Below are 15,916 nucleotides of genomic sequence, written 5' to 3' on the forward strand. Positions count from 1 at the left end.
CATCCATGTTGCTACAAAGGGCCATATTTCATTCTTTCTCATTGCCACGTAGTATTCCATTGTGTATATAAACCACAATTTTTTTATCCATTCATCAGTTGATGGACATTTAGGCTCTTTCCAGAATTTGGCTATTGTTGAGAGTGCTGCTATAAACATTGGGGTACAAGTGCCCCTATGCATCAGTACTCCTGTATCCCTTGGATAAATTCCTAGCAGTGCTATTGCTGGGTCATAGGGTAGGTCTATTTTTAATTTTCTGAGGAACCTCCACACTGCTTTCCAGAGCGGCTGCACCAATTTGCATTCCCACCAACAGTGCAAGAGGGTTCCCATTACTCCACATCCTCTCCAGCATCTATAGTCTCCTGATTTGTTCATTTTGGCCACTCTGACTGGCATAAGGTGATATCTGAGTGTGGTTTTGATTTGTATTTCCCTGATAAGGAACGACGTTGAACATCTTTTCATGTGCCTGTTGGCCATCCGGATGTCTTCTTTAGAGAAGTGTCTATTCATGTTTTCTGCCCATTTCTTCACTGGGTTATTTGTTTTTTGGGTGTCGAGTTTGGTGAGCTCTTTATAGATTTTGGATACTAGCCCTTTGTCCGATATGTCATTTGCAAATATCTTTTCCCATTCCGTTGGTTGCCTTTTAGTTTTGTCGGTTGTTTCCTTTGCTGTGCAGAAGCTTTTTATCTTCATAAGGTCCCAGTAATTCACTTTTGCTTTTAATTCCCTTGCCTTTGGGGATGTGTCGAGTAAAAGATTGCTACGGTTGAGGTCAGAGAGGTCTTTTCCTGCTTTCTCCTCTAAGGTTTTGATGGTTTCCTGTCTCACATTCAGGTCCTTTATCCATTTTGAGTTTATTTTTGTGAATGGTGTGAGAAAGTGGTCTAGTTTCAACCTTCTGCATGTTGCTGTCCAGTTCTCCCAGCACCATTTGTTAAAGAGACTGTCTTTTTTCCATTGGATGTTCTTTCCTGCTTTGTCAAAGATGAGTTGGCCATACGTTTGTGGGTCTAGTTCTGGGGTTTCTATTCTATTCCATTGGTCTATGTGTCTGTTTTTGTGCCATATTTCTCCTTTTTATAGTACGCTCTTCATACTGTTATAGACCCTAGTTAGTTACAGCCTACGAAAAAGAGTATTTCCTAAAATAAAACTCAAATATAATTCTTACCCATCTCTTCATTTCTTCTAGAAATATGATGAGGAGAATTACCCACCCTACACCTTCCTTCACTACAGATAGTACTTTTGGTCTAACATCTAAGCAAAAACATAAATCTCCAAGTGTTTTAAAGCACAAAACATAAATAAAAGCTGGGAAAGTAAACAAAACAAAACAAAAATGATAGAGGATGCCATTGGTGGGCTCATCACCAGACTAGACACCACCAAGGATGGAGCCAGCAAACTTGAAAATATGTCATTTGAAACTTCCCAAACCAAAACGTAAAGAGAAAAAAATAATATAAAAAAATAAAACAATGGGGCGCCTGGGTGGCTCAGTCAGTTAAGCATCTGACTTTGGCTCAGGTCATGATTTTGCGGTTCCTGAGTTCGAGCCCCACCTTGGGCTCTGTGCTGACAGCTCAGAGTCTGGAGCCTGCGTTGGATTCTGTGTCTCCCTCTCTCTCTGCCCCTCTCCAACTAGTACATGCATGCTCACGCACTCTCTCTCTCTCTCTCTCTCTCTCTCTCAAGAATAAACATTAAAAAATTTGTAATAAAAAAATAAAACAAAATAGAACAGAAATCCAAGAAGTGTGCAACAATTTCAAAAGATAAAATATATGCATAACTGGAGTGCTAGAAAAGAAAGATAATGGAGAATTTTCCAAAATTATTATCATACACCAAACCACATACATGGGAAGTTCAGACAATACAAAGCAGGATAAATGTGGGAAAATCTACACCTAAGCATACCATATGCAAACGCAGAAAACCAAACACAAATTCTTGAAAGAAGCCATAAGAAAAAAAAAAAAAACAAACTTACGTATAGAAGAACAAGGATAAGAACTATAGCAGACTGAAAAGAGAGTGGAGTAGGGGCACCTGGGTTGCTCAGTCAAGTGTCCGACTTCGACTTATGTCATGATCTCATGGTTTGTGGGTTTGAGCCCCGCATCAGGTTCCGCACTAACAGTGTGGAACCTGCTTAGGATTCTCTCTCTCCCCTCTCTCTCTGATTTCCTCCACTCTTGCTTTCTCTCTCACTCAAAAATAAATATATAAACTTAGGGAAAAAAAGAGTGGAGAACACTAAAGTATTAAAAGAAAAAACCTTCCAACTTAGAATTCTTAGAAGGAAGTTTACAGAGATAAAGGTCAACCTTAAGAAACAAGAAAAATCTGAAGTAAATACTTTAATTTTATATCTAAAGGAAGTAGAAAAAGTACAAACAAAGCTCAAAGTTAAAAGGAAAAAAGAAAATAACAAATCAGAGCAGAAATAAATGATACAGATATTTTTAAAAAAATAAAAAAGATCAATGAATCCAAGAGCTGCTTTTTGAAAGATAAGCAAAATTGAGAAACCTTTGGCCAAACTCATCAAGAAAAAAAGAGAACTCAAGTAAATAAAACCAGAAATGAAAGAAGTAACAACCAAGACCACAGATTTATAAAAGACTACTACAGAAATTTATATGCCAACAAATTGGCCGACTTAGAAGATATGCATAAATATCTACACACATACATTCTTCCAATATTGAATCAGGAAAAAATAGAAAATCTGAACAGACTGATGACAAGTAATAAAATTAAAATGGTAATCAAAAAAACTCCCAATAAACAAAAGTCCAAGACCAGATGCCTTCACAGTTGAATTCTACCAAACATTTAAAGAAGAGTTAATACCTATTCTTCTCAAACTATTAAAAAAAAAATGAAGGAAAGCTTACAGCACTACCCTAATACTAGAACCAATAACACTATGAAAAAAGAAAACTATGGGTTAATTATATCTGATGAAAACAGAGGCAGATATACTCAACAAAATATTAGCAAATTTCACTTAACAATACATTAGAAGAATCATTCACCATGATCAAATGGGATTTATTCCAGAGATGCAAGGATGGTCCAGTATCCAAATATCAATCAATATGACACATCACATCAACAAAATAAAAGATAAAATCCCATATGACCATCTCAATAGATGCAGAAAAAGCATCTGACAAAATTCAACATCCATTCATGATAAAAACTCTCAACAAAATGGGTCTGGAGGGAACACACTTCAACAAAAAAAGCCATATATAATGAACCCATAGCTAATGTCATACTCAATGGTGAAAACTGAGAGCTTTTCCTTTAAGATTAGGAACAAGACAAAGGTACCTACTCTTGCCACTTTTATTCAAAACAGTACTGGAAATCCTAGCTATAGCAATCAGGCAAGAAAAAGGAATAAAAGAAAGGTATCAAATGGGTACGGAAGAAGTAAAACTGTCACTATTTCCAGTTGACATAACCCTATATATGGAAAACTCTAAAGATTCCACCAAAAAGACTTGAGAAAAACTGAATTCAGTAAAGTTGCAGGACACAAAATAAATATCCAGCAATTGGCTGCATTTCTATATACTAAAAACAAAACAGCAGAAAGAGAAATTAAGAAAACAATCCCATTTACAATTACACCAAAAAGAATAGAATACCTAGGAATAAATTTAACCAAGAAGGTGACTAACCTATAATGTGATAATTATAAGACACTGAAGAAAAGAAACTACAGATGACACAAATGGAAAAGTTATAATAATGAATTAATCTACAAAATGATTAAATATGATGAATTAATCTACAAAAATGCAGGCAAGAAAGTACAGTGGAGCAAAGAGTCTCTTCTATAAATGCTGTTGGGAAAAATGGACTGCTACACACAAAAGAATAAAACTCGACCACTTTCTTACAATGTATAGAAAAATAACTCAAAGTGGTTTAAACACTTAAATATGAGAACTGAAACCAGAATATTCCTTTAAAAAAAAAAAAAAAAAAAAACAGGCAGTAGTCTCTTTAACACTGGCCCTGATAACGTATTTATGGGTAGGTCTCCTCAGGCAAGGGAAATAAAAAATAAACTATTTGGACTACCAAAGTAACAAGGTTCTGCACAGCAAAGGAAGCCATCAACAAAATGAAAATGCATTCTGGATGAGAAGAGGTATTTGCACATGATTTATCCAACAAGAGGGTTAACAGCCAAAATATATAAACAACTCTTACAACTCAACACCAAAAAAACAAATAATCCAGTTTTGAAAATGGACAGAACACCTAAAGAGACATTTTTATAAAGTCATACAGATGGCCAACTGACACATGAAAAAAATGCTCAAAATAACAAAATATCAAGGAAATATAAATCAAAACCACAGTGTTAAAAAAAAAATGTGTTACAACCTCTCATTAGAGCAGCTAGAATCAAAAAGACAAGAAATACCAAATGTTGATGAGGATATGGAGAAAAAAATCCTCATGCACTTCTGGTGGGATTGTAAATTGGTGATACTGTAAAAAAGAACAGTAAGGAGGTTCCTCAAAAAATTAAAAATAGAAACAATATACGATCTAGTAATTTCACTATTGAATATTTACTCAAAGAAAGCAAAAGCACTAATTCAAAAAGACATACGCAGCCTGTGTTCATTACAGCATTATTTACAATAGCCAAGATATGGAAGCAACCTGTGTCCATTGATAGATGAATGGATAAAGAAGATGTGGTGTGTGTGTGTGTGTGTATATACGTATATGCATATGTGTATAAACAAAGAGATAGGTAACGGTGTGTTACTCAGCCATAAAAAAAAGAATGAGATCTTTCCATTTACATTAACAGGGATAGACCTGGAATTATGCTAAAATGGAGATAAGTCAAAGAAACACAAATACCAATGATTTCACTTATTTGTGGAATCTTTAAAAAAAAAAAGAAAAATCCAGAAAGACTGTAAATACAGAGAATTGCCAGCTGCCAGAGGGGAGAGAGATGGGAGATGGGCAAAACAGGCGAGGGGAATAAGAGGTACAAACCCCCAGTTATAAAATAAATATGTTACAGAGATGAAAAATATAGTAGTAATATGTAATAACATTGTATGGTGACAGATGGCAACTACACTTACCACTGTGAGAACTGCATAATATATAGAATTGCCAAATCACTATGTCATGCACCTGAAACTAATATAACACTGCATATCAACCATTATTAAATATTTTTTCTTAATAAAAAGAGTGAAAGAAAAGGAATAAATGGAAGTAAAACAAAATGCTTTTTTCTTACTCTTAACTAATCTAAAAGATAACTGTTTAAAATAATAATTTGCTGATTATTGCACATCGATAGGCTAATATAAGTGACAGCAACTTCATAAAGGACAAAGGAAGAGTTAGGAATACTCTATGGTATTTGCATTACATGTGAAGTTGTGCAGTGCTATTTTAAGGTGAACTCAGGGGGCGCCTGGGTGGCTCAGTTGGTTAAGTAACCGATCCTTGATTCTGGCTCAGGTCATGATCTCATGGTTTGTGGGATCAAGCCCATGTCAGGCTCCATGTTATCAGCACAAAGCCTGCTTGGGATTCTTTCTCTCTCTCTCTCTCTCTCTCTCTCTCTCTCTCTCTCTCTCTCATTCTGTCCCTGTCTCTCTCTCAAAATAAATAAACTTTAAAAAATAAATAAATAAAGGTGAACTCAGACCGGTTATAAATATATATAGCAAACTTTAAGGCAAATACCTAAAAAAAATTCTAAGTATAATTCATAGGCTAGGAGAAAACATAAAATCTGAAATCATAAAATGTACAACTAAAGGAAACAGGAAATAAAAACAGAGAAAATAGAAAAATAGGGAAAAATCAATGAAACCAAAATTGATCATTTTAAAAGGTCAATAAAATTAATAAATTTCTAGGAAGAATGATTAAGAAAAAAAAAAAGAGAAGACCCAAATTACCATTATCAAGAATAAAAAGAGACACCATCACTAAAGATTTATACTCATTAAAAACAATAATAATAAGGAAAACTGTAAACAACATACACATGTAGAAAACCTGAAAGTTTTGGAGCTCCTGGGTATCTCAGTCAGTTAAGGGTCAACTCCGACTCAGGTCATGATCTCACCATTTTTGAGTCTGAGCCCCGTGTTGGGCTCTTTGCTGACAACTCAGAGTCTGGAGCCTGCTTCAGATTCTGTGTCTCCGTCTCTCTCTGCCCCTTCCCCGCTCATGCTCTATCTCCATCTCTCAAAAACTGAATAAATGTTAAATTTTTTTTTTTTTTATTTTAAAAAACATTAAGCCTCAAGTTTTGGTGCTTTGGTAGTTTCAGATAATCTGAATAACTACTTTTAAAATTTTTTAAGTTTGTAGTTGGAAACACTCTAGAAAAAGAAATCTCCAGATCCAGATGGTTTTCCTGGAAAATTCTACCAAATATTTAATGATGAACTCTCCCAACTGTACACAATGAGATAAGTAAAAAATATTTATCACAATGGCTAAAATAAAAAATTCTAAAAAGGATGTGAAGCCATTGGAAATCTAGAATATTGCTGGTAGCAATACCAAAAAAAAAAAAAAAAAAAAAAAAAGTACAGACACCGGTAAAGAGTTTGGCAGTTTCTTATAAAGTTAAACATACACATTTCCATATGACTCACCAATCCCACTCCTAGTTACATATACTCTGGAGAAGTAAAATACATGTTCACATAAAAACCTCTACACAAATGTTTATAGCAGCTCTATCCATAAGTGCTACAAACCAGGAAAAGAAAAACAAACACCCTTCAATGGACAAATGGATAGAAAATCGTGGTATAGTCATGTAATGAAATACTACTCAGCAACAAAAATGAACTATTGATACAGTAACTTGAACAAATCTTAAGAGCATTACATTAAATCAGGCCAATTTCAAAAGGTTACATATTGTACAAACCAATTATATGAAATTTTCAAAAAGATAAATCTATGAAGAACAGCTGGTTGCCACAGGAGGGAGAAGAGATGGTCACTACAAAATTAATAGAACTGCACACATCCAAAAAAGTCCATTTTCCTGTATGTCAATTCGAATAAATAACAGGATAACTATGTACAAATATAATCTGTCTTTTGTAATGCTATAAAGAGCAAGAGTCTAGTAATTCTGACATCAGTGAGGATAATGGTAACGTAGTCCTAGAAAGATGTTCGTGATAAATGAAAGGTATATTATTAAGTGGCATGTATCATACAATCTTATTTTTTCCAAAAAGGAAAAAAAGGGGAGGGGGGGAGGATTAAAAAATTTGAATACAGAAATCCATAAACAAAAATGTTAATAGTTATTTCTGAGTGGTGAAACAACCTGGATTTTTATTTTCTTTCACTTTCTAAATTGCCCAAATACCTGACTTTTAAAAAAACTAATTAATACTACAGCCAGAATAATAAGGCTACTGTATTAAAAAGAAACAGAACAAAATGACACATATTCACAATACTACCATCAAGATAAAAAAGTTTCAAATATACAATTTCCCTTTTGTATAAAACACACACACATTGGTTTATATACCTCAAAAAAAAGTTTGCAAAGATACATATCACAATGACGGGTAATAACTTTGGGTAAGTTTTCCCTCTCATTTGCATTATTTGCAATTTTCTTATTTTTCTATTAAAAATCCAAATTATGTAGCTTGAAGAGCAAAATTTTAATCATAAAAATACACACAAAAACCTTAGGCAATCCATGTCAAACAACAGGTGACTAGTCAAATCAAATACAGTAAAACCATACAAGGGAATAAGACTCAATTAGAGACGATATAGTTTAGGAAAATATGAACAATGAAATTTCAAATGAATAAGGCAAGAGACCAAGCTACATGTAAACTATAAACCAAATCTGTGAAATATATTTATTTTTTAAGACCTGAAATACATCAATATAATCACTCTGGAGTTTACAGATCTTTTTTCTTCTTCTTTATTCTCTCTGTATTTTCTAAACCTCCTAAAATCAACAGTTTCTACAATCAGAAAATATGTTACTAATGTTGGTATCTCAATATACTGGATTTACAGAATGTTGGTGTGGCAGATCCCCCATTATGCAACAGTGTTCCTTATTATAATGAGAACTTTTCTGGTTAGGGCTTCATTCCAAGGTGATACAGGAGGGTATCTGAGGTTATGACCCCCCGTACACATCAAAACCTTTCACCTAGTAAGTAGTAGAGCCAGTTAGAACCAACCGGGACATGTTTCAATCCTGAAGGGATCATTAAAACACAGTAAATTCCATCCACCCTACTCCAATAGAATTCCAGAATTTAGTTATTACCAAGGCTAAACTCGATACAAAAAGGTTAATATCAATCTTCCAACATCACTTCACTATCTTAAAAACCACAAATTCTATAGTACAAGTCATATGAAACAAGAAATGTTCCTGACTTCCAAATGCTCTGTTTTTCAAGTTCTTGGCTATTTACTCAGTTAATAGTTCTACCTGCTCTTAGCCATCTACTTAATTATAATGCCTATATTTGGACATGAAAATTGTTAAGCTTCCTTAGTAATATTCTTGTATATAATACACACATATAAACATACACAATGTTTTTCAAAATACTATAGTAGTAAGTCATGAAGTATATGGGCAAAAAAATATGTTCCAGTGAATGTCAGCAATACAATGAACGCCTCTTTAAATTATGTTGTATACTCTAAATTATTTGTGCCATCTTGCAGAATTACAGAGTTGACTTTCAAATATTTTATCCACTTTAACAAAGTCTCTACTCAAAAGTCAAACTTTCATTTCAACAGTTCACATCTTTTCCAATAAATTCACTTACTGCTTAAAAATGAGTTTGTTGTGAAAGTTCTTTTTATACATGTTAAAGTAGCATTCTATTTTTAATTTTTTCAAATAATCAAACTACAACCAAAAACACTAACTTCTCATTTATCAGAGCTAAATAAACCATATCCTCCTAATGTCAGTAAAATTCAAAATAAATTCATCTTAGATCTTTGGGGATATTTTTGCCAATATATAAAGAGCCATCCTAACCCCAAAGACTTAAGTTATGATTATTTAACTAACCAATGAAAAACAGTAGCACTTGTATGGTTGATTAGCTCACCCAGCTATCCACTTCTAAAACATCTCAAAAGATTAAATACCTCAACGAAGCCTATCAGGATGAGCAATGAAAAATAAATTGGAGCCACAAGAGATTACAGAATACACAAAGAGATTTGTCAATTCAACACTCTAGAAAGAGACGCTGCAGAGTTGGGGCCAGACACAGAGGCCCAGAGGCATGTGAGAACCTACGACACTAGGCTGGTTCTTCGTTAGGCTATAAAGTTCCAGGCCTAAAAAAATAAATAAATAAACAGAGTTGCAAGCCTAAAAATCTCACTTACATGGATAAATTTTTATTAAACACACACACACACATACACACACACACAAATTACTCAGGGGATTAAAAAAAAAAAAATCAACAGCTTCATAATCCAGGAATAATATCTGAAAGTAGCCTAAAAAATGTCCTCAAAAACAGTTCTCCGAAACAGATGATTTACAAAACTTCACTATCTTAAAATAATTTATTCACTAAAACAATGTATTCATTATTTATTCATAACTTATTATTTAAACACAATTTAAATGATATTAAGACCAAAATTTGCACCCACAAATGTACCATCTCAAACACATAAGTTTCTGTATAAAATGCCAATACAGGGAATTCAAATACATAATTAGCCACCACAATAGGCAGGGGATAGAGGTTTAATCTTGGAAAATCTGGGGCACCTGGCTGGTTCAGTCAGTAGAGCGTACAACTCTTGATCTCAGGGTCATAAGTTCAAGCCCCACAATGGGCATAACGCTTACTCTAAAAACAATAATAGGGGCTCCTGGGTGGCTCAGTTGGTTAAGCATCTGATTTCAGCTCAGGTCACGATCTCACGGCTCATGAGTTCAAGCCCCACGTCAGGCTCTGTGCTGACAACTCAGATTCTATGTCTCCCTCTCTCTCTGCCCCTCCCCTGCTCATGCACGCCCACACTCTCTCTCTCTCTCTCTCTCTCTCTCTCTCAAAAATAAATAAACATTTAAAAAGTTTTTAAATAATAATTAATAAATAAATGTCTTGGAAAATCTCACTTATCATATAAATAGATAAAATACCACATGATCCACAGGTTCTAAATAGCATTCAACAAACTTCAGTCCTACTGTAATTTGTGTGAACTCAATCCCTCTTGTCGCAGTAAAAAGCTTCTAACATGAGGTCTTAAGCTCAAGCTTTGCCCCAGAAAACTTAAGCTTTGGGGCTAAATTACCAATTCAGTTTCTCTCAGGATAACTAGATTTATAACATGCAAGTTCAGAACTAATCTATATTAGGGCAATGATTCTCAACCAAGATGAATTTGCCCAACAGCTGGCAAAGTCTGGAGACATTTTTGGTTATGGCTCAGGCAATGCTACTGGCATCTCATGGTTAGGGGCGAGGGATACCACGAAGTACCCATCAATGCACAGGACAGCCCTTCACAACAAATTGATTTCTGGCCCAAAACTACTAAGGCTGAAAAGCTCCATATAAGGGGAAATATGCAACATACATATTTTCATTTCATACCATATCTGGTGGGTTCCAGTTGAGTTATTAAAAAAACAAAAACAAAAACAAAAAACACCTCTTCTAAGGGCACCTGGCTAGCTCAGTCATAAACATGTAACTCTTATTTTTTTTAAGTTTATTTATTTATTTTGAAATGGGCGGGGGGGGGGGGGGGGGGGGGAGAGAAAATCCCAAGCGGGATCTGTGCTGTCATAGCAAACCCTGATGCAGGGATCAAACTCATGAACCATGAGATCATGACCTGAGCCAAAACCAAGAGTCAGACGCTTAACCAACTGAGCAATACAGGTGCCCCAAGAGGTATAACTCTTATTTTTTTTCTCCCAAGAGGTGTAACTCTTGATCTCAGGGTTATAGGTTTAAGCCCCACGTCAGGTGTAAATATTACTAAAAACTTATACTAAAAAAAAAAAAAAAAAAGAAGAAGAAGAAAAAACCAGGGTGCCTGGGTGCCAACTCTTTATTTCCTCTCAGGTCATGACCTCATGGTTCCTGAGCTCCAGCTCTGCATCAGGCTCTGCACTGAGCATGGAGCCTGCTAGAGATTCTCTCTCCCTCTCTCTCTACCCCTCCCCTGTGCATGTGAGTGCACTCTTTCTCTCAAAATAAATAAACTTTAAAAAAAAAAAAAAAAAAAACAGAATTCTTTCACACATACACACAGAACAAGGAAGGAGGAAGAGGTACGCAAAGGAGGGAGGGAAGGAAATGGAAGTATCAAAACTGGTGAGGAGACATTTCTAAACTTAGAGCAAACAAAACAATCAAAATTTAAAGCAAGCAAATTGGAAACTAGGAATAAATATCTGCAGCAAACCAGACAAAGAATTAAAGGCATTTGAAAGAACCAAAAAGAAAAATAATACAACCGAGATTGAAAAACAAGCAAAACTGTAGTATTTAAAATGAAGTACAGCCACTAAGAATTTAAGAATATATATATAAATATATATATATATATATATATATATATTTTTTTTTTTTTTTTTTTTTTTTTTCCTTAACAACTTGGCTGCAGGTAGGGGCAGTGTTTACTGGTAGTATTTTTTAAGGAGTCTACAATTTTATCTTCTAATAGTGATTTAAAAAAAAAAACAATAAAAATAGTGATTTTTTAAAAACAAAAGAATGCCTGAAAATCAAAGTTAAAAATCTTAAAATCCAGAATTTTTAAAAAATTATACACAAAATATTGATGGTAATATTATGTTTGCCAACTATTCTGCCCTAATAAATATTTATTCTTCTGATAATGAAAAGTCACTTCATAAAAAAATAATATAAACAATTTATACAAATTCTAAACAGGTTTGAACTGTATGGGCATTCACTAGGGAATATTTACTTTGGTTCTGATCAATACAGTATAGATAAATATTACAATATCTAATTAGGTCTGTCAAATTAAATATACTCTATGTCACATCACTGGTTATATTATACATTTGAGCTTTAACCTTTGTTTACTATAGCAAAGGACAAAATACAAGAAGTTGTACAAATATTAACAAAAAAAAAAAATTCCACTGTAAATTCAGAAACAATTATAAGCTTTACTCCAAAGCAGTAATATGATAGAAATACTTTATACCTCTTATTTAAATAATTAAGATAAAAAATAAAAAATATTTTTTGGGGGCACCAGGGTGGCTCAGTCAGTTAAGCATCCGACTTCAGCTCAGGTTATGATCTCACAGTTCATGAGTTCAAACCCCACATCAGGGTCTGTGCTGACAGTGCAGAGCCTGGAGCCTGTTTAGGATTCTGTGTCTCCCTCCCTCTGTCCCTCCCCCCTCCCCCCTCTCTCAAAAATAAACATTTTGAAAATTTTTTTAAATAAAAATAAAAAATATTTTTACTTCTCATTTTCAGTAATAAATATTTCTTGCCAAAACCAAAAATCTTTACCAGGAACTTATTTCCAGGGCTATTTTTACATAAATGGAGAAACGCAACTTTGATGAGCGTTGCTTAATGTTACTTGACATTTCATTATTCAGGTTCCCTAAAGTTACCCAGTCAAAATAGTAATGAAAAGCACGGTAAGCCCTAAAGTCCTTTTAGCCATATAATATCAGAATTTCTGTGCTCTCCTCAAATTAAGAGAGAACTGATAAACATGCTTTACTTTCAACAGAAATAAGTAAATCACTGGTAGTGATTTGTGCCTAATCTAAAGATATCATACACAAAATGCAACCCTCCTTTTTGTATTTCAAATAGAGTGCAAAAGTCTGCATAGTACCAAGTGCTCTTATTCAGAGTATTCAGAGAATAGAGTATGTAGTATAAGAAAATTTTTACACAGTATTACATTCCTTTTAATATTACTAAGTCAGATCCATAGGTGACAAATATCTACAAAAATAATCTAAGTTTAAAAAACAAAAGGATTTTAATCACATAAAGACTTAGTTCAAAGCAAAAATATTACCATGCACATGTAATTAATGCCTCCTAAGAACAAATATACAAAATACATCTGAAAAGCAAACCAAGTGGAAAATTCTATTAAATATTCCTCATCTAGCGGCATCTGGGTGGCTCAGTTGGTTAAGTACCCAACTCTTGATTTCCCCTTAGGTCATGATCTCAAGCTCCTGAGATCAAGACTAATGAAAGGCTCAACACTAAGTGCAGCCTGCTTAAGATTCTCTCTCTCTTTCCTCCTCTGCCCCTCTCCTTCACTTGCACATACATGCGCTCTCTCTCTAAAATAAAAATACATAAGTAAATAAAAATAATTGTTTATATAGTCCTCATTCAGATTTTTATTTCCACTATTAATTTTGAAAAAACAGTAGAAATTAGTTTTAAGCACATTTCAAGCCACATTAAAAACATACCATGTATTTGTCATAAAGTTTTAAAGAATTCATCAAAAAATCTTATGATAATCTACTGGATACATAAGTAAAAGACCAAAGTGTAACACATAGCTGAAATTTAAAATCTTTTAAGAGAAAATAGTTACCCAAATACATGTACCAAATACCAAATACATGTGGATAATACCAATCCACAATTTTAGGGTAATAAATATTTAAATTTGTTTTCTTACACCACATTGGAATAGTCATTTCAATCTGTATCACTTGCTCTGTGTAGCTCAATTTTCTCCCTCAATGTTTTAAGAAATAATTAAGAGGACATGCTTTAAAATCAGAACAATGCAAGTTCACTCCAGCCTTCTCCACATCCTGTCTCTGACCTTGGGTGAGTAACAATCTCTTTAACTTCCATTTCTGATTTTGGAAAATGGAAACAATGATGTTTAATCCCAGAACGCTCCAATGGAAATTAAATACTGAATAAAATGCCTAGCATTTAAAGCATTCCTTAAATGCTAATAATTAGCCAATATATCAGTTTAAAAGAAATTTTAGCTTACCAAAAAATGGAAAATTGCTATAAAAGACAATTTCACTCTCAAGACTTTAAAAATGTAATGAAGTGGGCGCCTGGGTGGCTCAGTCGGTTAAGCGGCCGACTTTGGCTCAGGTCATGATCTCACAGTCCGTGAGTTCGAGTCCCGCGTCGGGCTCTGTTGCTGACAGCTTGGAGCCTGGAGCCTGTTTCAGATTCTGTGTCTCCCTCTCTCTGACCCTCCCCCGTTCATGCTCTGTCTCTCTCTGTCTCAAAAATAAATAAATGTTAAAAAAAAAAAAATTAAAAATAAACAAATAAATAAATAAAATGTAATGAAGTTATGTAAACAACTGCAAGAACCTATAAGAATAATCAGAATCATGAAAAAATCTAAAGTTATCGTTTGAATTTCTCCATGTTTCCAAGCATACACGAAAAGTAAATACGTGCATTAAAAAATAACTTAAATTCATATACTCAAAGAGGTGTTACCTTCAAGTTACCAAAAAACATTATCTGGCCAAGGTTGAGAGCAGGGACTTTGTTTCACTTATCTTTGTATTCCCAAGCCCTATCACAGTGCCTGATATATCAAATGTACATAGCTATTTGTAGCACTGAAATGGAAGATACTAAATTGCCTAGAATTTTAAATTCTTCTTTCAACACAAATATAATGATACTCCATACTCATTCAGCAAATATTTGAGGGGCTGCTACTGGAAGGTTCCCACTTGTTCCAGGTACCTGAATACATCTAATAAAGAATGAAAATTATAAAAAAAAAAAAAAAAAAAGTAGCAGCTCTGCACTCCTGGAATTTATATTCTAAAACTTTGTACACCCTGTATTTACATTCTAAAAAGGTAAGGTAAATAAGCAATAAACATGTAAGTAAGGAAATTACAAAGTCAGTCATAATGTGTTAAGAATGGAGGATAAAAAAAAAAAAAGTAGGGCAGGATATGGAAGATCTAAATGCCTGTTATCTATAACCTTAAAGACGCCTCTCAGAGGAAGAGTTAGGAATTAGTTCCACATTTTTTAGTGGTTAAGAGTAGCACAAGCACTGGAATACAGACACTTGCCTGGATTCAGTAGTAATTACCTACTACTTCTATGCTTCTTTCCTAATCTACAGAATGAGAAAAATAACAGAACCCAAAAACGTATAGATTTGTTGTGAGAATTAAATTAAATAATGCTTGTAAAGTGCTTAAAACCATACCTTAAACAGAAGTACTTAATAAATATTCACTGTTAACAGCCATTACAATATACTGCAACCTCCCATTAATTGTTAAACAACCCAGGGCAAGGATCTTCTCCACCTTTTTATTTTGAATGCTGCTGTCAGTGCTGGTATACAAGACCTCAAAAAATATCTAATTTAAACCAAAGTATTTACTGACAAGACAGAATTATAATTATTATTGTTCTGGGCAAAAGCAATTAGTGTGGGATAGCACTGATTACAAAGAACCAGAAGTGTTAAAATGTGGAAAAGAAATCATAGAATAGCCATTTAAGAGTCTCCTTGAGAACTTTTTTCAGAATGCACTGAAAATCCAATAAAAAATATAGATCCTGTACCGAAAACAATTCCATTACAAAGGTTCATGCAAAATTTTACACGTTTAAAACGGACAGGCTCCTGACATGTATTCCCATATCAACTGGGAACATATTATATCACCAATTATTATTTCTGTTATTCTTTCGTGGTCTTGACCAACAGTATTCATGTTATTTGTGAAATACCACTCTTAAATCTTATCTCCAAAGTTAAGCATTATAAAATGAAAGAACTGCTAATTACTAGGCCAAACTATACTTTCAAATAACAATCC

The 15,916-nt window shown here is 33.9% G+C and overlaps 1 protein-coding gene across 1 annotated transcript in view; it reads right to left on the minus strand.

The window, feature by feature from the left end:
- CD2AP (CD2 associated protein) overlaps positions 1–15,916 on the minus strand; it is a 140,154-nt gene that overhangs the window by 112,462 nt on the left and 11,776 nt on the right. The window lies entirely within an intron of this gene.

This window comes from Panthera pardus, unplaced genomic scaffold (genome assembly GCF_024362965.1).
Source record: "Panthera pardus isolate Hobbes unplaced genomic scaffold, ASM2436296v1 HiC_scaffold_17, whole genome shotgun sequence".
In the NCBI taxonomy this organism is placed as follows: Eukaryota; Metazoa; Chordata; class Mammalia; order Carnivora; family Felidae; genus Panthera; species Panthera pardus.